This window comes from Bufo gargarizans, chromosome 5, assembly GCF_014858855.1.
Source record: "Bufo gargarizans isolate SCDJY-AF-19 chromosome 5, ASM1485885v1, whole genome shotgun sequence".
In the NCBI taxonomy this organism is placed as follows: Eukaryota; Metazoa; Chordata; class Amphibia; order Anura; family Bufonidae; genus Bufo; species Bufo gargarizans.
The window spans coordinates 261684246-261710282 of NC_058084.1; positions in this window are offsets into that span (position 1 = coordinate 261684246).

Genomic DNA, 26037 nt, shown 5'->3' on the forward strand with positions numbered 1-26037 from the left:
CACCCACACCATCACATCACCTCCTCCATGCTTCACGGTGGGAACCAGGCATGTAGAGTCCATCTGTTCACCTTTTCTGTGTCGCACAAAGACATGGTGGTTGGATCCAAAGATCTCAAATTTGGACTTATCAGACCAAAGCACAGATTTCCACTGGTCAAATGTCCATTCCTTGTGTTCTTTAGCCCAAACAAGTCTCTTCTGCTCATTGCCTGTCCTTAGCAGTGGTTTCCTAGCACTAGCAAATATTCTACCATGAAGGCCTGATTCACACAGTCTCCTCTTAACAGTTGTTCTTGAGATGTGTCTGCTGCTAGAACTCTGTGTGGCATTGACCTGGTCTCTAATCTGAGCTGCTGTTAACATTTCTGAGGCTGGTGACTCGGATGAACTTATCCTCCGCAGCAGAGATGACTCTTGGTCTTCCTTTCCTGGGGCGGTCCGCATGTGAGCCAGTTTCTTTGTAGCGCTTGATGGTTTTTGTGACTGCACTTGGGGACAGTTTCAAAGTTTTCCCAATTTTTCGGACTGACTGACCTTCATTTCTTAAAGTAATGATGGCCACTTGTTTTTCTTTACTTAGCTGCTTTTTTTCTTGCCATAATACAAATTCTAACAGTCTATTCAGTAGGACTATTAGCTGTGTATCCACCTGACTTCTCCACAATGCAACTGATGGTTCCAACCCCATTTATAAGGCAAGAAATCCCACTTATTAAACCTGACAGGGCACACCTGTGAAGTGAAAACCATTTCAGGTGACTACCTCTTGAAGCTCATCAAGAGACTGCCAAGTGTGTGCAAAGCAGTAATCAAAGTAAAAGGTGGCTAGTTTGAAGAACCTAGACTATGACATATTTTCAGTTGTTTCACACTTTTTTGTTATGTATATAATTCCACATGTGTTAATTCATAGTTTTGATGCCTTCAGTGTGAATCTACAATTTTAATAGTCATGAAAATAAAGAAAACTCTTTGAATGAGAAGGTGTGTCCAAACTTTTGGTCTGTACTGTAAATCCAGAACGGAGCGGGGAGCACTGTTTCTGGAGGACAAGAAATTTTCCATGGTATGTCCACCACCAAACGCTAATCCCCGCCTCTCCTATAGAAATAAATGGAGGGTGGCAGCGCAGTGTGACCTCATCCACTTTCTTGGCTCCTTTCTCAATATATGTGAGGGTACCAGCGGTGGGACCCGCACCTATAAGACAATGTGGGCATATCTTAGTGGTATGTCCCCATTGTATGAGATGAGAAAACCCCTTTAAGGCCTCTTGCACACGACTGTATGCCCCAAGAGACATACGGACCGTGAGCGGGCCATATGTTCCGTAGTGGCATTGATCGTGCGCACGAGAGTACACTGCATCATAGTGTACAATGATTCTGTGCAAGTTGAGCTGCCCACGGGGATATTGTCTTGCACTAATAGATCATATGAGTGCGGGACAATAGCCCAGTTTGCGGCACAACATGGTCAGCGTCATGATGCTCTGTACTGCCGTACGCACGATCAATGACGATCAGGGACATATGGCCCGCTAATGAACACTATACATCTTTAAGTGCATGTAGTCATGTACAAGAGTCCGAAAGGTGTGGTCTGTTAGCAAAGCCGGACCAACTTGGAATTTCAACAATATAGCCCTGGAGAAATATAGGAGCATTACAACCCTATGGATCTGAATACACGAAGATGGAACCTAGAGATGCTTCTCATTCCAAAACAGATCCGCTAAACAGATGGCAAAATGGAAACCAACGTGACTGTCTGTATTGCGGATCCGTTTGAACGGATCTGTCTGAATGGCTTCCGTTTGTCTCCGTTTAGTCAGTTTATTGACCGATCCGTTTGAAATGCATTTCAAACGGATCTGTGAAACGCAAGTGTGAAAGTAGCCTTAGAGGGTCACCAGCAGGCCATCAATCATAATTGTTCAAGGGTGTGTATGATGCCCTCCTTTATGTGTAACAAAGGGTGTATTAGAGTGCCATTTCCTTGTACTTTTTGGCAGCCCTTTCACTTAGTGCATAGGCTTTATGAGTGTAGGAGTCCCAATACTTGAACAATTGTACCACACTGTGAATGAGGCCCTACTTTATGTGGTATACAGGTTGTATTGGAGTGCCTCTTCCTTGTAATTTTTGGCAGCACTTGCACTTTATATACAAGTAAATATACATGAAAGAATGTTTCCTAAGAATTTTTCCTCTAAAATTGATTTTATCTTCGGTTTTGTGCGTATCATTGTCAGTCTGTAAAAGTGGTGTACTACTTGGACAACATCGTTCCCAGCAGTAAACTGGGAGTCCCAGATGCATCCAGACATCCTCCCCATGCTGTTCCTGAACCATTTCAGTGGTGTTTCCATCAATTTCTGACCTTTTCCTGTGAACCAAACACCCTCCTCTCTTCAGAACAGGGGGTGCCTGGTTTAATGCTTGGGTTCTCCCATTGACTTCCATTGTGCTCTGTAGAGCACCCGAGCATCCCAAAGTGTTCTACTCGAGCACCCAAGCACCCGAGCACTTTGGTGCTCAATCAACACTAATAAGCACTTCACTCTTTAATTTTTTTTGTGGTCAAATCGTATAATAGTCTAATTTAGTCCAACAAGAAATGCATATTCTTAGTGCACTGCTGCAGTGATTTCTGGTGAAAGCATATAGTGGCGTATTTCAGTTCTTTCCTGTATATTTACTTGTATATAAAGTGCAAGTGCTGCCAAAAATTACAAGGAAGGGGCAGTCTGATACAACCTGTATATCACATAAAGGAGGGCCTCATTCACATTGTGGTACAATTGTTCAGATAGTGGAACTCCTACACTCATAAAGCCTATGCACTAAGTGAAAGGGCTTCCAAAAATTACAAGGAACTGGCACTCCAATACACCCTTTATTACACATAAAGGAGGGAATCATACACACCCTTGAAAAATTATGATTCATTGCCTGCTGGTGACCCTCGAAAACATTATGAGCAAGGGCCTGCTGGTGACCCTGTAAAACATTAGGGGCGAGGGCCTGCTGCTGATCTGTCCATCTAAAACATTAGGGGTGACAGTCTGCTGCTGATCTCACCATCTAAAAAAAATAGGAGTGAGGATCCGCTGCTGAGCTGACCCTCAAAAACATTAGGAGTGAGGCCATCCTAATAAGAATATTCTTATGATGGAGGAGGAGGACGAGAAAAGAAAGATTGAACCATATACCCTTTTTTGTGGTTGAAGGGGTGCATGAGAATACAGTGTATTCAATACACCATAAAAGCCACATTTGAAGTGCCTTTATGTTCAGCTACTTTCGTCTGGTGGAGTAGAGAAGTTGGGGGTAATCCAGGCCTTGTTCATTTTGATAAGAGGCAACCTGTCATCCTTTTCAGTTGACAGTCAGATGCGCTTATCAGCTATTATGCCCCCAGCAGCACTAAATACCCGCTATGACAAAACATTGGTGGCATTGCAGGCCAGCACCTCCAAGGCGTAGAGTGCCAGTTCGTGCCACATGTCCAACTTGGAAACCAATAGTAGTAAGGCACAGAGCGATCATTGAGGATGCTGGCACGGTCTGCTACGTACTCCTTCACCGTCTTCCAAAACTTTTCTCTCCTTGTGACACTAGGCAGAGCATCAGGGTGAGGGTGCTGTTGGGTGTCATGAAACTATCCCAGGCCTTGGAGAGTGTTGCCTTACCTCTGTTGGAACTGCTGTGTGTTCCTCTCCTCTCCCCTCCTCGGTTGTCCAAGGAACTGCATACTCTACTGCCAGCATTGTCAGCTGGAAATTTTTGGAGCAATTTTTCCACAAGGACCTTCTGGTATTGCACCATTTTTCTAGTCCTCTGCACCACAGGAATGAGAGATGAGAAGTTGTCTTTGTAGCAGGGGTCGAGAAGGGTGAACAACCAGTAATCAGTGTTGGCCAAAATGCGTATAATCATCATCACCCAATTTGCGCTAAGAAGACAAACTGAGGGTGGTCTGGCTATCACCCTGTGTACTGTCTTCCCCATTCCCCCTCTTGCACATGCAAAGCATCCGCCTTCATTGTGAGCAGCAAGCGTTTCAGTAGACACAGAAGTGGGATGGTTACGCTGATAATAGCGGCATCACCACTCACCATCTGTGTTGATTCCTCAAATCTGAGTAAAACCTCACAGTGGTCAGACATCCATGCCCACTCATCTCTTGTTAAGAGCGGAAGCTGACTGGAACTGCGTCAACCATGTTGCAGCTGGTATTCCATTACTGCTTTCTGCTGTTCACAAAGCCTGGCCAACATGTGGAATGTGGAGTTCCAGCACATGCTCACGTCGCACAACAGTCGGTGAGCTGGCAATTGCAAGTACTGCTGCAGTGTTGCCAGACCAGCAGCATCTGTAGATGACGTTCAGAAATGGGCCACTAATTTGAACATGTAGGCTAGGCATGGCATGTGTGTGAGCTTGACGAGCTCAAAAAGCCACCACCAAGTTATGGCTGTTATCAGACACAACCATGCCTGCTTGTAGGTTGAGTGGCCAGAGCGACACAGCTCAGTCTGGTGCTTTATACCCTTGCACACCTCTGTGGCGGTGTGCTGTTTGTCTCCTAAGCAAATAAGTTTAAGCACAGCCTGTTGCCGCTTCCCCACTGCAGTGCTACACTGCTTTCAGCTACTGACTGATGGCTGACTGGTGCTGCAAGATGAGCATTCAGAGTTGGAAGTGGAGGAGGAGGGGGGGTTGCTGCCATTAATGTGGGTAGTGGCTGAAATCCTGATGGAAGTAGTGCCTGCAATCCTTGGTGTAGGTAGCACTTGTGCCATCACAGGGTATGTCTCACTCCCGGCCTCCACAATGTTCACCCAGTGTGCCGTCAGGGAAATGTAGCGTCCCTGGCCTCAAGCTCTTGTCCATGTGTCAGTTGTTAAGTGGACCTTTCCAATAACTGAGTTGGTCAGGGCACAGGTGATGATACGGGACACATGCTGGTGTAAGGCGGGGATGGCTCACTGGGAAAATAGTGGCGGCTGGGGACTGAGTAATGAGGGACAGCCACAGCCATCAAGCTGTGGAAAGCCTCGGTGTCCACAAGCCTAAATAGCAACTCTTAAAGGGCCAGCAATTTGGAAAGGTGCGCATTTAGTGCTATGGCCTGTGGGTGGATGGCTGGGTATTTGCTCTTTCGTTCAAAGGCCTGGGGTATGGACATCTGTACGCTGCGCTGGGACACAGAAGTGGTTGTGGTAGATGATGGTGCTTGCGAAGGTCCAGGTGCAGAGTGGGAGGCATCCGGACCTACGTCTTGAACAGGGGATTGGCCAGCATGTAATAGGTTGGGTCAGTGATTTCATCGTCCACCACCTCCTCTTCCACTTGCTCACTCTGGCCATCTTCCTGACTTATTGAACTAACAAGAACCTCATTTATTGACAACTGTGTCTCATCCTCATCTTGAACCTCTTGAGACACTAATTGCCATTGACTTATTGGCAACTGTGTCTCATCATCATCATCCACCTCGTGTAACACTAATTGCCGCTCCCCACCGTCATCTTTTTCTGACCGTGGATGCTCTAAAGTTTGGGAATCAGGGCACAAGATCGCCTCATGTCCGTCTTCAAGCGGGCTTGGCGTGAGGGCCAAATCAAGGAATGGCGATGAAAAGAGCTCCTCGGAATATCCGAGTGTGGGATCACTTGTTTGCCAAGACTCTCCATGGTGGGAGGAAGGAGGATCAGGGTGAGGATTCTGTTGACCAAACTCTTGGCTACTGAGACTGGACTTTGTGGAAAACAGGGTGGTGCTTAACCGACTAGAAACATTATCTGCTACAATCCAACCAACCACCTGGTCGCACTGGTGTGACTTTGAGAGTAGTGTGGCCATTATCAGACAAAACAATGCCTGGTTCTAGGTTGAGTGGCGAGAGCCACAGTTTTGGGGCGGTGTGCTGTTTGTCACCTAAGCAGATCAGTTTAAGCATGGCCTGTTGAAGCTTCCCCACTGCAGTGCTACACTGCTTTCAGCTACCGACTGATGGCTGACTGGTGCTGCAAGAGGATAATTCTGAGGTGAAAGTGGAGATGGTGGCGGAGGAGGAGAAGTGGGGGTTGGAGCCACTAACATAGATTTTAATTTGGGCCCGCAATACTTGGCTTTGGTAGCAACTGTGCCATCCCAGGGTACTACTCACTACCTGCCTCCACAAGGTTCACCCAGTATGCCATGAGGGAAATGTAGCATCCCTGGCCAAAAGAACTTGTCAGTGGTTAAGTGGACCTTCCCAGTAACTGCGTTAGTTAGGGCGCGGGTGATGTTACAGGACACATGCTGCTGTAATGCGGACACGGCACACCGGGAAAAATAGTGGGGACTGCGTAACAAGGGATGGCCGACGACATCAGGTTGCGAAAGGCCTCAGAGTCCACAAGCCTAAATGGCAACATTTCTAGGGCCAGTAATTTGGAAAGTTGCACATTTAGTGCTATGGCCTTAGAGTGGGTGGCTGGGTAATTGCACTTGCGTTCAAATGCCTGGGGTAAGGACATTTGTACGATGGTCGCTGATGGTGCTTGCAAAGGTCCAGGTGCAGGGCGGGAGGCATCCAGGCCTGCGCCTTCAACAGGGGATTGGCCTTCAAGTAACACAAGGGAAGACTAGGCAGTGTTCTGACCCGCAGACACAGATTGTGGTCCCAGGCGTTCGGCACACCTATTAGGGTACATTGATGCCATTGAGCTGATCATGCTGGTGGTGAGGTTGCTAGTGTTCATGCCCCTGCTAATTTTGGTACGGCACAGTTTACAAATGACAATTCTTTTATCGTCCGCACTTTCTTTAAAAAAGCGCCAGACTGCGGAACACCTACCCCTTGGCAAGGGAAATTGCCGCAAGGGGGTGCTCCTGGGAACAGTTGCGGGCCTGTTTGGTGTGGCCCGCCTTCTCCCTTTTGCCACCCCACTGCCTCTTCGAACCTGTTGCAGTGCAGCGGATCCCTCACCCTCTGTACTGCTGTCCTCGCTCGGCTTACCATCTTCCCAGGTTTGGTCAGTGACTTCATCGTCCACCACCTCCTCTTCCACTTCCTCACTATGCTTATCCTCCTGATTTTTTTACCTAACAACAACCTCAGTTATTGACAACTGTGTATCATCCTCATCATCAACCTCTTAAAACACTAATTGCGGTTGACTTATTGGCAACTGTGTCTCGTCATCATCCACCTCGTGAAACACTAATTGCCATCCCCCACTGTCATCTTCTTGAGACTGTGGATGCTCAAGAGTTTGGGAATCAGTTGTTTGGCAAGACTCTCTATGGTGGGAGGATGTCACGCTGGGTAGGATACAAGATACAATAAACACACAGAAAACCACAAAACAAGCATCTAGGCCAGAAGCTGGGGAAAAGGTCACAGACTGACAAATCCCTACTAGCTCTCCCTGGACTTCTGTGCCCACGTTCAGACCCTAAAGGTAGATATCAATGTGCCCCCGTGCCTAAGGCTGAAGATTCCCTAAAGTCCCTAAGATGGTGGAAAAGGGGAAAGAGGCAGCCTGCTTCCTCAGGACCTGAAGGAGGCAGGTATCTCTCTCTAACAGCATAGACAGAACACAAAAAGGAAACCAAAACCAACTTATCTTGTGGCAGAGCAGAAACAACAAATCCTCCTTTCCTCAGAGCTATAACCCGCACAGAACACTGGGAAGGGGCATAATTTAAACTCATACAAATTACCCCACCCAGTGCACCTGAAGGGAGGCGGATACAGCTCAACTCCAAACCCAAAACAAACAAAAAACTACACATGTGCTGCTAACCTGGCAGACCTCCGCACATAGCCTGAGCAGGGCATGACAGTACCCCCCCTTCTACGGGTGACCTCCGGACACCCCGGCCCAACATTATCCGGGTGGGCACCAGTCGGCTGGAACTGAACATCCACAGCAGGAACCCACATCTTCTCCTCAGGGGCGTATTCCCTCCAGTGTACCAGGTACTTAACGGAACCTCGAAGAACATGTGCGTCAAGAACCCTAGAGATCTCAAACTCTAAATTGCCATCAACCAGAACAGGGGGAGGCGGCAGTGGCGATGGTTCCACCGGTTTCACATATTTCCTTAGTAAAGACCTATGGAACACATCATGAATCCTCCCGATCTGCGGAAGATCCAGACGAAACGCCACTGGATTGGCAAGCGCAGATATTTTGTAAGGTCCAATAAATCTTGGACCCAGTTTCCAAGATGGTACTCTCACTTTAATATTTTTAGTAGATAACCACACCAGATCACCCACACACAGCTCCGGACCAGTCATACGTCTCCTGTCAGCGATTCACTTATACCTCTCACCCATCTCACCCATCTTCTCCAAATTCACTTGGATCCTCAGCCAGATAGAAGACAAGGCAGAAGAAAATCTCTCCTCCTCTGACACCCCAGAGGAACCAGTCCCAGAAAATGTACCAAACTGAGGATGAAAACCGTATGCGCCAAAAAATGGCGACTTACCCGTGGACTCCTGCCTACGGTTATTCAAAGCAAACTCTGCTAGGGATCAGAATGAAGACCAGTACTCTTGGTTCTCAGCCACAAGCAAGCAACTCAAGTAGGTCTCCAGGTTTTGGTTAGTACGCTCTGTCTGCCCATTCGACTGCGGATGAAAAGCCGAAGAGAACAAAAGTTGAATACTAAAATGAGAGCAGAATGCCCTCCAAAACCTGGAAACAAACTGCGTGCCCCTATCAGAAACCACATCCGAGGGAATGCCATGTAATTTCACAATGTTATCAACAGAAACCTGAGCAAGAGTCTTAGAATTGGGCAGGACTAGCTAATGATACAAAGTGAGTAGAGTTGAGCGAACACCTGGATGTTCGGGTTCGAGAAGTTCGGCCGAACATCCCGGAAATGTTCGGGTTCGGGATCCGAACCCGATCCGAACTTCGTCCCGAACCCGAACCCCATTGAAGTCAATGGGGACCCGAACTTTTCGGCACTAAAAAGGCTGTAAAACAGCCCAGGAAAGAGCTAGAGGGCTGCAAAAGGCAGCAACATGTAGGTAAATCCCCTGCAAACAAATGTGGATAGGGAAATGAATTAAAATAAAAATTAAATAAATAAAAATTAACCAAAATCAATTGGAGAGAGGTTCCATAGCAGAGAATCTGGCTTCCCGTCACCCACCACTGGAACAGTCCATTCTCAGATATTTAGGCCCCGGCACCCAGGCAGAGGAGAGAGGTCCCGTAACAGAGAATCTGGCTTCATGTCAGCAGAGAATTAGTCTGCATGTCATAGCAGAGAATGAGGCTTCACGTCAGCCACCACTGCAACAGTCCATTGTCATAAATTTAGGCCCAGCACTAGTGTTGAGCGGCATGTCCCATATTCGAATTCGCGAAATTTTGTGAATATTCGAAAGAATATTCGTAAAATATTCGCGATTATTCAAATTCGTTATTATTTCGCATATGCGATATCGCATAATACATATGCTATGCAAAATTCACATGTGCGCTAATGAAATCGCCTTACGAAGATTCGCAACTCAATTCAATCACTAATGTATGAATGCAATGCCCTTTGCCTCTGTTCTGGGACAAGTGTAGATATTCGCATGTGCGCTAATAAAATCGCCTTACGAAGATTCGCACCTCAATCACTTTCTAGGGAATGTGAGACTTTTGGGAATCAATCGAGATACAGTGGGGGGTGATGACAGTAGTTGACAGAGTACAGATCAATGTAATCTGTAAGGTGGAAAGTAAAATAAAAAATACGAATTTTCGTTAATCGAATTTTACGAAGTTCTACGTATTCGCGAATATGGTGCTATACTATATGAATGCACAGGCCTTTGCCTCTCTGTTCTGGGGACAAGTGTAGATATTTGCATTTGCGTTAATAAAATCGCCTTACGAAGATTCGCAGCTCAATTCAATCACTAATGTATGAATGCAAAGCCCTTTGCCTCTGTTCTGGGACAAGTGTAGATATTCGCATGTGCGCTAACAAAATCGCCTTACGAAGATTCGCAACTCAATTCACTAATGTATGAATGCAAAGCCCTTTGCCTCTGTTCTGGGACGTGCCGATATTCGCATGTGCGCTAATAAAATCGCCTTACGAAGATTTGCGCCTCAATCACTTTCTAGGCAATGTGAGTAAGATCTGAGCTGTTGGACCTTTGGGAAACAATCAATTATATGTGTACTGTAATTTTGTGGGGGGGGGGGGGGAAACAAAAAACGAATATTCGTTTTTACGAATATATAGCACTATATTCGAAATATTCGCGAAATCGCGAAGTTGCGATATTCGCGAAAAAAATTTGCTTTTCGAATATTCGCGCTCAACACTACCCAGCACCCAGGCAGAGGAGAGAGGTCCCGTAACAGACAATCTGGCTTCATATCAGCAGAGAATCAGTCTGCATGTCATAGCAGAGAATGAGGCTTCACGTCAGCCACCACTGCAACAGTCCATTGGCATATATTTAGGCCCAGCACCCAGGCAGAGGAGGGAGGTCCCGTAACAGAGAATCTGTCTTCATGTCAGCAGAGAATTAGTCTGCATGTCATAGCAGAGAATGAGGCTTCACGTCAGCCACCACTGCAACAGTCCATTGGCATATATTTAGGCCCAGCACCCAGGCAGAGGAGGGAGGTCCCGTAACAGAGAATCTGTCTTCATGTCAGCAGAGAATTAGTCTGCATGTCATAGCAGAGAATGAGGCTTCACGTCAGCCACCACTGCAACAGTCCATTGGCATATATTTAGGCCCAGCACACACACAGGCAGAGGAGAGAGGTCCCGTAACAGAGGATCTGGCTTCATGTCAGCAGAGAATCAGTCTGCATGTCATAGCAGAGAATCAGGCTTCACGTCAGCCACCACTGCAACAGTCCATTGTCATAAATTTAGGCCCAGCACCCAGGCAGAGGAGAGAGGTCCCGTAACAGAGAATCTGGCTTCATGTCAGCAGAGAATCAGTCTTCATATCATAGCAGAGAATCAGGCTTCACGTCACCCACCACTGTAAGAGTCAATTTTCATAAATTTAGGCCCAGAACCCAGGCAGAGGAGAAAGGTCCCGTAACAGACAATCTGGCTTCATGTCAGCAGAGAATCAGTCTTCATATCATAGCAGAGAATCAGGCTTCACGTCACCCACCACTGTAAGAGTCAATTTTCATAAATTTAGGCCCAGAACCCAGGCAGAGGAGAAAGGTCCCGTAACAGACAATCTGGCTTCATGTCAGCAGAGAATCAGTCTTCATATCATAGCAGAGAATCAGGCTTCACGTCACCCACCACTGCAACAGTCCATTGGCATATATTTAGGCCTAGCACACAGGCAGAGCAGAGAGGTCCCGTAACAGACAATCTGGCTTCATGACAGCAGAGAATCAGTCTGCATGTCATAGCAGAGAATCAGGCTTCACGTCAGCCACCACTGCAACAGTCCATTGTCATAAATTTAGGCCCAGCACCCAGGCAGAGGAGAGAGGTCCCGTAACAGAGGATCTGGCTTCATGTCAGCAGAGAATCAGTCTGCATGTCATAGCAGAGAATGAGGCTTCACGTCAGCCACCACTGCAACAGTCCATTGTCATAAATTTAGGCCCAGCACCCAGGCAGAGGAGAGAGGTCCCGTAACAGACAATCTGGCTTCATGTCAGCAGAGAATTAGTCTGCATGTCATAGCAGAGAATCAGGCTTCATGTCAGCCACCACTGCAACAGTCCATTGGCATATATTTAGGCCTAGCACACAGGCAGAGGAGAGGTTCATTCAACTTTGGGTAGCATCGCAATATAATGGTAAAATGAAAATAAAAATAGGATTGAATGAGGAAGTGCCCTGGAGTCCAATAATATATGGTTATGGGGAGGTAGTTAATGTCTAATCTGGACAAGGGACGGACAGGTCCTGTGGGATCCATGCCTGGTTCATTTTTATGAACGTCAGCTTGTCCACATTGGCTGTAGACAGGCGGCTGCGTTTGTCTGTAATGACGCCCCCTGCCGTGCTGAATACACGTTCAGACAAAACGCTGGCTGCCGGGCAGGCCAGCACCTCCAAGGCATAAAAGGCTAGCTCTGGCCACGTGGACAATTTAGAGACCCAGAAGTTGAATGGGGCCGAACCATCAGTCAGTACGTGGAGGGGTGTGCACACGTACTGTTCCACCATGTTAGTGAAATGTTGCCTCCTGCTAACACGTTGCGTATCAGGTGGTGGTGCAGTTAGCTGTGGCGTGTTGACAAAAGTTTTCCACATCTCTGCCATGCTAACCCTGCCCTCAGAGGAGCTGGCCGTGACACAGCTGCCTTGGCGACCTCTTGCTCCTCCTCTGCCTTGGCCTTGGGCTTCCACTTGTTCCCCTGTGACATTTGGGAATGCTCTCAGTAGCGCGTCTACCAACGTGCGCTTGTACTCGCGCATCTTCCTATCACGCTCCAGTGCAGGAAGTAAGGTGGGCACATTGTCTTTGTAGCGTGGATCCAGCAGGGTGGCAACCCAGTAGTCCGCACAGGTTAAAATGTGGGCAACTCTGCTGTCGTTGCGCAGGCACTGCAGCATGTAGTCGCTCATGTGTGCCAGGCTGCCCAGGGATAAGGACAAGCTGTCCTCTGTGGGAGGCGTATCGTCATCGTCCTGCCTTTCCCCCCAGCCACGCACCAGTGATGGACCCGAGCTGCGTTGGGTGCCACCCCGCTGTGACCATGCTTCATCCTCATCCTCCTCCACCTCCTCCTCATCCTCGTCCTCCTCGTCCTCCAGTAGTGGGCCCTGGCTGGCCACATTTGTACCTGGCCTCTGCTGTTGCCAAAAACCTCCCTCTGAGTCACTTCGAAGAGACTGGCCTGAAAGTGCTAAAAATGACCCCTCTTCCTCCTCCTCCTCCTCCTCCTCCTGGGCCACCTCCTCTTCCATCATCGCCCTAAGTGTTTTCTCAAGGAGACATAGAAGTGGTATTGTAACGCTGATAACGGTGTCATCGCCACTGGCCATGTTGGTGGAGTACTCGAAACAGCGCAACAGGGCACACAGGTCTCGCATGGAGGCCCAGTCATTGGTGGTGAAGTGGTGCTGTTCTGTAGTGCGACTGACCCGTGCGTGCTGCAGCTGAAACTCCACTATGGCCTGCTGCTGCTCGCACAGTCTGTCCAGCATGTGCAAGGTGGAGTTCCACCTGGTGGGCACGTCGCATATGAGGCGGTGAGCGGGAAGGCCGAAGTTACGCTGTAGCGCAGACAGGCGAGCAGCAGCAGGATGTGAACGCCGGAAGCGCGAACAGACGGCCCGCACTTTATGCAGCAGCTCTGACATGTCGGGGTAGTTGTGAATGAACTTCTGCACCACCAAATTCAGCACATGCGCCAAGCAAGGGATGTGCGTCAAATTGGCTAGTCCCAGAGCTGCAACGAGATTTCGCCCATTATCACACACCACCAGGCCGGGCTTGAGGCTCACCGGCAGCAACCACTCGTCGGTCTGTTGTTCTATACCCCGCCACAACTCCTGTGCGGTGTGGGGCCTGTCCCCCAAACATATGAGTTTCAGAATGGCCTGCTGACGTTTACCCCGGGCTGTGCTGAAGTTGGTGGTGAAGGTGTGTGGCTGACTGGATGAGCAGGTGGAAGAAGAGGAGGAGGAAGCCGAGAAGGAGGAGGTGGCAACAGGAGGCAAAGAATGTTGCCCTGCGATCCTTGGCGGCGGAAGGACGTGCGCCAAACAGCTCTCCGCCTGGGGCCCAGCTGCCACTACATTTACCCAGTGTGCAGTTAGGGAGATATAGCGTCCCTGGCCGTGCTTACTGGTCCACGTATCTGTGGTTAGGTGGACCTTGCCACAGATGGCGTTGCGCAGTGCACACTTGATTTTATCGGATACTTGGTTGTGCAGGGAAGGCACGGCTCTCTTGGAGAAGTAGTGCCGGCTGGGAACAACATACTGTGGGACAGCAAGCGACATGAGCTGTTTGAAGCTGTCTGTGTCCACCAGCCTAAATGACAGCATTTCATAGGCCAGTAGTTTAGAAATGCTGGCATTCAGGGCCAGGGATCGAGGGTGGCTAGGTGGGAATTTACGCTTTCTATCAAATGTTTGTGAGATGGAGAGCTGAACGCTGGCGTGTGACATGGTTGAGACGCTTGGTGACGGAGGTGGTGGTGGTGGTGTTGGTGGTACATCCCCTGTTTGCTGGGCGGCAGGTGCCAACGTTCCTCCAGAGGCGGAGGAAGAGGCCGAGGCGGCAGCAGCAGAATAGGCCGAGGCGGCAGCAGCAGAAGAGGTAGCAGGGGGAGCCTGAGTGACTTCCTTGGTTTTAAGGTGTTTACTCCACTGCAGTTCATGCTTTGCATGCAGGTGCCTGGTCATGCAGGTTGTGCTCAGGTTCAGAACGTTAATGCCTCGCTTCAGGCTCTGATGGCACAGCGTGCAAACCACTCGGGTCTTGTCGTCAGCACATTGTTTGAAGAAGTGCCATGCCAGGGAACTCCTTGAAGCTGCCTTTGGGGTGCTCGGTCCCAGATGGCGGCGGTCAGTAGCAGGCGGAGTCTCTTGGCGGCGGGTGTTCTGCTTTTGCCCACTGCTCCCTCTTTTGCTACGCTGTTGGCTCGGTCTCACCACTGCCTCTTCCTCCGAACTGTGAAAGTCAGTGGCACGACCTTCATTCCATGTGGGGTCTAGGACCTCATCGTCCCCTGCATCGTCTTCCACCCAGTCTTGATCCCTGACCTCCTGTTCAGTCTGCACACTGCAGAAAGACGCAGCAGTTGGCACCTGTGTTTCGTCATCATCAGAGACATGCTGAGGTGGTATTCCCATGTCCTCATCATCAGAAAACATAAGTGGTTGTGCGTCAGTGCATTCTATGTCTTTCACCGCTGGGGAAGGGCTAGGTGGATGCCCTTGGGAAACCCTGCCAGCGGAGTCTTCAAACAGCATAAGAGACTGCTGCATAACTTGAGGCTGAGACAGTTTCCCTGGTATGCATGGGGGTGATGTGACAGACTGATGGGGTTGGTTTTCAGGCGCCATCTGTGCGCTTTCTGCAGAAGACTGGGTGGGAGATAATGTGAACGTGCTGGATCCACTGTCGGCCACCCAATTGACTAATGCCTGTACCTGCTCAGGCCTTACCATCCTTAGAACGGCATTGGGCCCCACCATATATCGCTGTAAATTCTGGCGGCTACTGGGACCTGAGGTAGTTGGTACACTAGGACGTGTGGATGTGGCAGAACGGCCACGTCCTCTCCCAGCACCAGAGGGTCCACTAACACCACCACGACCATGTCCACGTCCGCGTCCCTTACTAGATGTTTTTCTCATTGTTATGGTTCACCACAACAACAAATATATTATTTGGCCCAATGTATTGTATTCAAATTCAGCGGGATATAAATTTGAGGCCTAGTATTTAGGCGCTGGGTGACCGGTATGGATTTAGTGACAGAATTAGACTTGGAAATGCACAGAAGCGTGTGTGTGAAGTTATTCTGAATGACCCTATGTGCACCTTGAATATTATATACCCTTTTAGGGATAGATTTCAAATAGCTCTGATATAGCAGAAACCACTAAATTATGAAATTGCTAAATTGGGAATTGTATTTCAACCCAGAACAAGAAATGTGCTTGAACGGACACTAAATAACTCGCCCAGCTACAGCACTAGGGACAGATTTAGCTGGATATAAATTTGAGGCCTAGTATTTAGGCGCTGGGTGACCGGTATGGATTTAGTGACAGAATTAGACTTGGAAATGCACAGAAGCGTGTGTGTGAAGTTATTCTGAATGACCCTATGTGCACCTTGAATATTATATACCCTTTTAGGGATAGATTTCAAATAGCTCTGATATAGCAGAAACCACTAAATTATGAAATTGCTAAATTGGGAATTGTATTTCAACCCAGAACAAGAAATGTGCTTGAACGGACACTAAATAACTCGCCCAGCTACAGCACTAGGGACAGATTTAGCTGGATATAAATTTGAGGCCTAGTATTTAGGCGCTGGGTGACCGGTATGGATTTAGTGACAGAATTAGACTTGGAAATGCACAGAAGCGTGTGTGTGAAGTTATTCTGAATGACCCTATGTGCACCTTGAATATTATATACCCTTTTAGGGATAGATTTCAAATAGCTCTGATATAGCAGAAACCACTAAATTATGAAATTGCTAAATTGGGAATTGTATTTCAACCCAGAAGAAAAAATGTGCTTTGACGGACACTAAATAACTTTCCCAGCTACAACAGGACAGCGGTAACGAGAGATTTAGCAGGATATAAATTTGAGGCCTAGTATTTAGGCGCTGGGTGACAGGTATGGGTTTAGTGACAGAATTAGACTTGAAAATACACAGTAGCGGGTGTGTGTGAAGTTATTCTGAATGACCCAATGTGCACCTTGAATATTATATACCCTTTTAGGGATAGATTTCAAATAGCTCTGATATAGCAGAAACCACTAAATTATGAAATTGCTAAATTGGGAATTGTACTTCAACCCAGAACAAAAAATGTGCTTTGACGGACACTAAATATCTTTCCAAGCAACAACAGTACAGCGGTAACGAGAGATTTAGCAGGATATAAATTTGAGGCCTAGTATTTAGGCGCTGGGTGACAGGTATGGGTTTAGTGACAGAATTAGACTTGGAAATACACAGTAGCGGGTGTGTGTGAAGTTATTCTGAATGACCCAATGTGCACCTTGAATATTATATACCCTTTTAGGGATAGATTTCAAATAGCTCTGATATAGCAGAAACCACTAAATTATGAAATTGCTAAATTGGGAATTGTACTTCAACCCAGAACAAAAAATGTGCTTTGACGGACACTAAATAACTTTCCCAGCTACAACAGGACAGCGGTAACGAGAGATTTAGCGGGATATAAATTTGAGGCCTAGTATTTAGGCGCTGGGTGACAGGTATGGGTTTAGTGACAGAATTAGACTTGGAAATACACAGTAGCGGGTGTGTGTGAAGTTATTCTGAATGACCCTATGTGCACCTTCAATATGATCTACCCTTTTAGGGATAGATTTCAAATAGCTCTGATATAGCAGAAACCACTAAATTATGAAATTGCTAAATTGGGAATTGTACTTCAACCCAGAACAAAAAATGTGCTTTGACGGACACTAAATATCTTTCCAAGCAACAACAGTACAGCGGTAACGAGAGATTTAGCAGGATATAAATTTGAGGCCTAGTATTTAGGCGCTGGGTGACAGGTATGGGTTTAGTGACAGAATTAGACTTGGAAATACACAGTAGCGGGTGTGTGTGAAGTTATTCTGAATGACCCAATGTGCACCTTGAATATTATATACCCTTTTAGGGATAGATTTCAAATAGCTCTGATATAGCAGAAACCACTAAATTATGAAATTGCTAAATTGGGAATTGTACTTCAACCCAGAACAAAAAATGTGCTTTGACGGACACTAAATAACTTTCCCAGCTACAACAGGACAGCGGTAACGAGAGATTTAGCAGGATATAAATTTGAGGCCTAGTATTTAGGCGCTGGGTGACAGGTATGGGTTTAGTGACAGAATTAGACTTGAAAATACACAGTAGCGGGTGTGTGTGAAGTTATTCTGAATGACCCAATGTGCACCTTGAATATTATATACCCTTTTAGGGATAGATTTCAAATAGCTCTGATATAGCAGAAACCACTAAATTATGAAATTGCTAAATTGGGAATTGTACTTCAACCCAGAACAAAAAATGTGCTTTGACGGACACTAAATAACTTTCCCAGCTACAACAGGACAGCGGTAACGAGAGATTTAGCGGGATATAAATTTGAGGCCTAGTATTTAGGCGCTGGGTGACCGGTATGGATTTAGTGACAGAATTAGACTGGGATATGGCCAAAAAATAACCACACTATTGCTGGTTAAATGCACTTGGTGACGGGCGCAGCTTGCCCCTGATGTAGTATATGGCCAAAAAATGAACAGACTATTGCTGGTTAAATGCACTTGGTGTCACAGCTTGACCAACCACACTACTGAGGGTTAAATGCACTTGGTGACGGGCGCAGCTTGCCCCTGATGTAGTATATGGCCAAAAAATAAACAGACTATTGCTGGTTAAATGCACTTGGTGTGACAGCTTCACCCTGATGTAGGCTTTAGCCAGAAAACAACCACACCATTGAGGGTTAAATGCACTTGGTGACAGGCGCAGCTTGCCCCTGATTTTGTATATGGCCAAAAAATGAACAGACTATTGCTGGTTAAATGCACTTGGTGTGACAGCTTCACCCTGATGTAGGCTTTAGCCAAAAAACAACCACACCATTGAGGGTTAAATGCACTTGGTGACAGGCGCAGCTTGCCCCTGATTTTGTATATGGCCAAAAAATGAACAGACTATTGCTGGTTAAATGCACTTGGTGTGACAGCTTCACCCTGATGTAGGCTTTAGCCAAAAAACAACCACACCATTGAGGGTTAAATGCACTTGGTGACAGGCGCAGCTTGCCCCTGATTTTGTATATGGCCAACAAATGAACAGACTATTGCTGGTTAAATGCACTTGGTGTGACAGCTTCACCCTGATGTAGGCTTTAGCCAAAAAACAACCACACCATTGAGGGTTAAATGCACTTGGTGACAGGCGCAGCTTGCCCCTGATTTTGTATATGGCCAAAAAATGAACAGACTATTGCTGGTTAAATGCACTTGGTGTGACAGCTTCACCCTGATGTAGGCTTTAGCCAAAAAACAACCACACCATTGAGGGTTAAATGCACTTGGTCGCAGCTTGTGCTGGCGCACCACAAGACACAAAATGGCCGCCGATCACCCCAGAAAAATGTGACTGACAAACGGTCTGGGCAGCCTAAAAACAGTGAGCAATTGAGGATCAGCAGCTCAATGATCCACAGCTGCAGATCGATCAGTTAATCAAGTCCTTTGGAGGAGTTAATCTGCCTAATCTCTCCCTACTGTCGCAGCCGCAACCTCTCCCTACGCTAATCAGAGCAGAGTGACGGGCGGCGCTATGTGACTCCAGCTTAAATAGAGGCTGGGTCACATGGTGCTCTGGCCAATCACAGCCATGCCAATAGTAGGCATGGCTGTGATGGCCTCTTGGGGCAAGTAGTATGACGCTTGTTGATTGGCTGCTTTGCAGCCTTTCAAAAAGCGCCAAGAAAGCGTCACAAAAGCGCGAAGAAAGCGACGAACACCGAACCCGAACCCGGACTTTTACGAAAATGTCCGGGTTCGGGTCCGTGTCACGGACACCCCAAAATTCGGTACGAACCCGAACTATACAGTTCGAGTTCGCTCATCCCTAAAAGTGAGCCATTTTACTAAAACGGTCAATGACTAGGGTTCGGGTTCGGGACTAGGGTTCGGGTTCGTACCAAACTTTAGGATTTTTGGACCCCGGACCCAAACCCGAACATTTACGTAAAGGTTTGGGATTGGTGCTTTCTTGGCGCTTTTTGAAAGGCTGCAGAGCAGCCAATCAACAAGCGGTTAACTGTCTGACCTTAGAAGCCATCACAGCCATGCCTACTAATGGCATGGGGCTGTGATTGGCCAGAGCAGCATGTGACCCAGGCTCTATATAAGCTTGAGTCACATAGCACTGCTTGTCACTCTGCTGTTACAAGTGTAGGGAGAGGATGCTGCTGGACTTATGATTTTCGTAAGAGGAGAGAATCTAATTCAGCTATCTACAGGGAAATAGTTGTGAGGGTGCAGGGCACAATCATTTTACACTGCCCTGAGGCCATTGACCAAAGAAACAACAACAACTTAGGTGGGTGGAGGCAGCGGACATTTTATGCAAGCTCAGTGCACCAGCACTGCATCTGAGCTTTTGGGACATTGCAAATCACCATTTTTTGGGGGGGGCAAACTACAACATCTTGCTTAGTCAGTGTGCAATGTAGGCTAGAAATACACCCATCATTTTCTGGGGTTTGAAAAACCAACTTTTTTTTCTTGAAAAAAAAAATGTATTTTCCAGATCTGCAAGTGTTAAATCCAATTTTTATATATACAGCTTTCATATACTGTTACCAAAAAACACTTTTTTTGGCAATCTACAACATCTTGATTAGTCAGTGTGCAATTTAAGCTAGAAATACACCCATCATTTTCTGGGGTTTGAAAAACACACTTTTTTTCTTCAAAAAAACCTGTATTTTCCAGATCTGCAAGTGTTAAATTCAAGTTTAATATATGCAGCTGTCATATTCTGTTACCAAAAAAACACATTTTTGGCAATCTACAACATCTTGATTAGTCAGTCTGCAATTTAAGCTACAAATACACTGCTGTCAAATTCAGTGTTTAAACAAACACTTGTTTGGGCACAAAAGATTTAGTTGGCAACCTTTGATGCAGATGTCATTGTGAGATACACCCTTAATACATTAGGATTAAATACTGCCATTTGTTGCACCAATATTGAATTCAGGCCTACACTGGTTCAGACCATATGAGATACCCCCTCTACATACAGGGGTTTGAATCAGGCATTTGAAATACAGCCATTTGAAATACAGCCATTTTGGGCAAAGAAATATTTACTTCAGGCCTACACTGGTTCAGACCGTGTGAGATACCCCCTCTACATACAGGGGTTTGAATCAGGCATTTGAAATACAGCCATTCGAAATACAGCCATTTTGTGCGAATAAATATTTAATTTAGGCCTACACTGGTTCAGGCCCTGTGAGTTACTCCCTCTACATACAGGGGTTTGATTCAGGGATTTGAAATACAGACATTTTGGGTAAATAAATATTTAATTCAGGCCTACACTGGTTCAGACCGTGTGAGATACACCCTTTACATACTATTAATTAAACACCTATTTAGGGAAAGATCCTAAATTCAAAAAAATATGAGGAGAGCATCAAATAAGGGATGTGGCCCAGGTCATGGTGCTGCTGGTGGAGCTCCTGTTGCAGGGAGAGGAGGTGGTCGATCTGTGCCAGCTACATGCACAAGTGAAACCCCTTCCTCAGGTGCGAGTAGGCAACAAAACCTGTAGGGGTATTTGGTCGGGCCTAATGCTGCTCTATGAATGGTGAGGCCTGAACAAGTACAGGCGATAGTAGATTGGGTTGCTGACAGTGGATCCAGTTCCTTCACATTGTCTCCCACCCAGTCTCCTGCTGAAAGACCACAGTTGGCACCTGCAGCCGATGTCCATCAGTCTTTCACCTCAACCCCTTGCAAATCAGCCAAGCAGTCTGAGCCCCAATTCATGCAGCAGTCTCTTCTGTTTTTTGATGACTATGTTAACAGGGTTTCCCATAGCTATCCACCTAGCCCTGCCCCAGAAGTGGAAGAGATTGAGTGCACCGATGCCCAACCACTTATTTTTCAAGATGAGTACATGGGAGGACCATCGCAGCACATCTCGGATGATGACGAAACACAGGTGGCAACTGCTGGGGCTTTCGAAAGCGTGCAGACCGATAAGAAAGTCTGGGGTGAAGACTGGCTGGAAGATGATGTGGAGAACAATGAGGTCCTCGACCCCACATAGAATCAAGGTCATGCGAGTGACCCATGTAGTTCGGAGGAAGAGGCGGTGGTCGCACAGAGCCACCAGCACAGCAGAAGAGGGAGCAGGGTGCAAAAGCGGAGCGGCCATCCTCTAGACAGTACACCTCCTACTGCCCACCGCAGCGAGGGACCAAGCACACCAAAGCCAGCTCCAAGGAGTTCCCTGGCGTGGCAGTTCTTCAGACAATGTGCTGATGACAAGACACAAGTGGTTTGTACGCTGCGCAATCAAAGCCTAAAGCGAGGCATAAACGTTCTCAACCTGATCACAACCTGCATGACCAGGCATTTAAGTGCAAAGCATGAGCTGCAGTGGAGAAGACACCTCAAAAACCAAGAACGGTCTCTGGCTCCTCCTGCTTCCTCTTCTGCTGCAGTTGCGGCCTCTTCATCCACCTCTGGAGTGTCAGTGCCACCTGCCACCCCACAAACAGAGGATCTGCCAGCAACACCAACACCTGGGTCACTATGCATCTCCACAATGTCCCACGGAAGCGTTCAGCTGTCCATATCCCAAACGCTGGAGAGGAAGAGGAAATACCCCCCTACCCATCCGCAATCCCTAGCCCTGAATGCCAGCATTTCTAAATTACTGGCCTTTGAAATGCTGTCATTCCGTCTGGTGGAGACGGAGAGTTTTAAAGGCCTTATGGCGGTGGCTGTCCCACAGTACGTCGTGCCCAGCCAAAACTACTTTTCAAGGCAAGCCATCCCTTCCCTTCACAACCAAGTAGGGGACAAAATAGGTGAGGGGTGCACTGCACAACGCCATCTGTGGAAAGGTGCACCTGACTACGGATACGCTGACCAGTAAGCACGGTCAGGGCCATTATATCTCCATAACAGCACACTGGGTAAATGCAGTGGCGGCTGGGCCGGAGGTGGATAGAAGTGTGGTGCAAGGCCTTCCACCACCGAGGATTGCAGGGCGCCTCAGTTTGCCTCCTGTTGCTTCCTCATCCTCTACCAGCTCCTCATCCGATCAGCGTAACAGCTTCAACACCAACTTGAACAGCACAGCCAGGAATAAACGACAGCAGGCAGTTTAAAAATATATCTGTTTGGGGGGAAAAAAAACACACCGCGCAGGAGCTGTGGACAGGCCTTAAACAACAGAACGATGAGTGGTTTGTGCCAGTCAGCCTGAAGCCTGGTCTGGTGAGGTGCGATAATGGGCGAAATCTCGTAGCAGCTCTGGGACTAGCCGGTTTGACGCACATCTCTTGCTTGGCGCATGTGCTGAATTTGGTGGTGCAGAGATTCCTTAAAAATTACCCCGATATGTCAGAGCTGCTGCTAAAGTGCGGGCCGGCTGTGCGCACTTTCGGCGTTCTCACCCTGCTAATGCTCGCCTGTCAGCGCTGCAGCGTAACTTCTGCCTTCCCACTCACCACCTCATATGCGACATGCCCAAAAGGTGGAACTCCACCTTGCACATAAGATAAGATAAGTTAAGATAAGATGCCTTTATTGTCACTGTACAATACAATGTAATACAATGTACAATACAATGAAATGTTGTTTGGACCAATCCTAGATGCCATGGACAGAGGAACACGAACTGACATTTGAACTAAAGCATTACACTAGAAAAAAACAAAACATTGCACTAGAAGGCATTACTATTCACAGTTCACTGCATATATATAGCAAGAGCAAAGTAGGAAGTGCTTGTGAGTATACACTACGTGCAGAATTATTAGGCAAACGAGTATTTTGACCACATCATCCTCTTTATGCATGTTGTCTTACTCCAAGCTGTATAGGCTCGAAAGCCTACTACCAATTAAGCATATTAGGTGATGTGCATCTCTGTAATGAGAAGGGGTGTGGTCTAATGACATCAACACCCTATATCAGGTGTGCATAATTATTAGGCAACTTTCTTTCCTTTGGCAAAATGGGTCAAAAGAAGGACTTGACAGGCTCAGAAAATAGAGTAGTGAGATATCTTGCAGAGGGATGCAGCACTCTTAAAATTGCAAAGCTTCTGAAGCGTGATCATCGAACAATCAAGCGTTTCATTCAAAATAGTCAACAGGGTCGCAAGAAGCGTGTGGAAAAACCAAGGCGCAAAGTAACTGCCCATGAACTGAGAAAAGTCAAGCGTGCAGCTGCCAAGATGCCACTTGCCACCAGTTTGGCCATATTTCAGAGCTGCAACATCACTGGAGTGCCCAAAAGCACAAGGTGTGCAATACTCAGAGACATGGCCAAGGTAAGAAAGGCTGAAAGACGACCACCACTGAACAAGACACACAAGCTGAAACGTCAAGACTGGGCCAAGAAATATCTCAAGACTGATTTTTCTAAGGTTTTATGGACTGATGAAATGAGAGTGAGTCTTGATGGGCCAGATGGCTGGATTGGTAAAGGGCAGAGAGCTCCAGTCCGACTCAGACGCCAGCAAGGTGGAGGTGGAGTACTGGTTTGGGCTGGTATCATCAAAGATGAGCTTGTGGGGCCTTTTTGGGTTGAGGATGGAGTCAAGCTCAACTCCCAGTCCTACTGCCAGTTTCTGGAAGACGCCTTCTTCAAGCAGTGGTACAGGAAGAAGTCTGCAAGGTAAGAAAAACATGATTTTCATGCAGAACAATGCTCCATCACACGCGTCCAAGTACTCCACAACGTGGCTGGCAAGAAAGGGTATAAAAGAAGAAAATCTAATGACATGGCCTCCTTGTTCACCTGATCTGAACCCCATTGAGAACCTGTGGTCCATCATCAAATGTGAGATTTACAAGGAGGGAAAACAGTACACCTCTCTGAACAGTGTCTGGGAGGCTGTGGTTGCTGCTGCACGCAATGTTGATGGTGAACAGATCAAAACACTGACAGAATCCATAGATGGCAGGCTTTTGAGTGTCCTTGCAAAGAAAGGTGGCTATATTGGTCACTGATTTGTTTTTGTTTTGTTTTTGAATGTCAGAAATGTATATTTGTGAATGTTGAGATGTTATATTGGTTTCACTGGTAAAAATAAATAATTGAAATGGGTATATATTTGTTTTTTGTTAAGTTGCCTAATAATTATATACAGTAATAGTCACCTGCACACACAGATATCCCCCTAAACTAGCTAAAACTAAAAACAAACTAAAAACTACTTCCAAAAATATTCAGCTTTGATATTAATTAGTTTTTTGGGTTCATTGAGAACATGGTTGTTGTTCAATAATAAAATTAATCCTCAAAAATACAACTTGCCTAATAATTCTGCACTCCCTGTATATACACACTGATTCAGACACCACTGCAGACAAGAGGTCATCATAGGTTCATGAATGCAGCAGTCACTTTCAGTCTGTGGTAGTTTCTGTCCTAGGAAGGGGCAATAATCTCTGAGCATTTAGGAAACTGATTGCTTTGGGGTAAAAGCTGTTCTTCAGCCTAGTAGTGCGGGCATGTAGGGCTCTAAGATGCCTACCAGAGGGTAGGGGAATGAAAAGGCTGTGGCCGGGGTGAGTTGGATCCCCGCAGATATTTTTTGCCCTGTTGCTGTAGCGAGCAGTGAAGATGTCATCCAGTGATGGTAACTGAGTACCAGTGATTCTGCCAGACATTCTGATGATGCGCTTGAGGGTCTTCTTGTCCTCAGAAGAACAGCCAGAGTTCCACACTGTAATGTAGTATGTGATAACAGATTCTATGGTGCACCTGTAAAAATTGACTAGCAGCTGTTTTGGGAGTTGTGCTTTCTTCAGACTCCTCAGAAAATAAAGCCTCTGAAGGTCTTTTTTTGTAATTTCTGTTTTTTATCCATGACAGGTCCTGAGTCCTGACTAATATGAACTCCCAAGAATCTGAAACTTTGAGCTATCTCCACGTTTCCACCATTAATGCTAATGGGATGGTGTCCATTTTGTTTCTTCTTCCTAAAATCCAGAATTAGCTCCTTTGTTTTCTTGGTATTGAGTATGAGGTTGTTGTTCTTAATCCATCTCTCTAGGTTCTCAAACCTCTTTCCTATAGGCTGTTTCATCATTGTTGGAGATTAGGCCAATCACGGTCGTGTCATCTGCAAATTTTATAATGGTATTGGTATTGTGAATAGGTTTACAGTCATGCTGGCCAGACTGTGCGAGCAACAGCAGGCAATAGTTGAGTTTCAGCTGCAGCACACACAGGTGAGTCGCTCGGCGGAACAGCACCACTTCACCACTAATGACTGGGCCTCCATGCAAGACCTGTGTTCCTTGTTGCGCTGTTTCGAGTACTCTACAAACATGGCCAGTACTGATAAAGCCATTTTCATCTTTACTATCCCACTTCTATGCCTCCTTGGAAAAATGCTCCTGGTGATGATGGAAGAGGATGTGGCACAGGAGGAGGAGGAGGAAGAGGGATCATTTCGTAGGGTTTCCGGCCAGTCATTCCCAAGTGGTTTAGAGGGTGGGTTCCTGCACCCACCAACCCAAGGTACACAATTGTCCAGCCAGGCCACAGTTCTGGAGGATGATGAGGT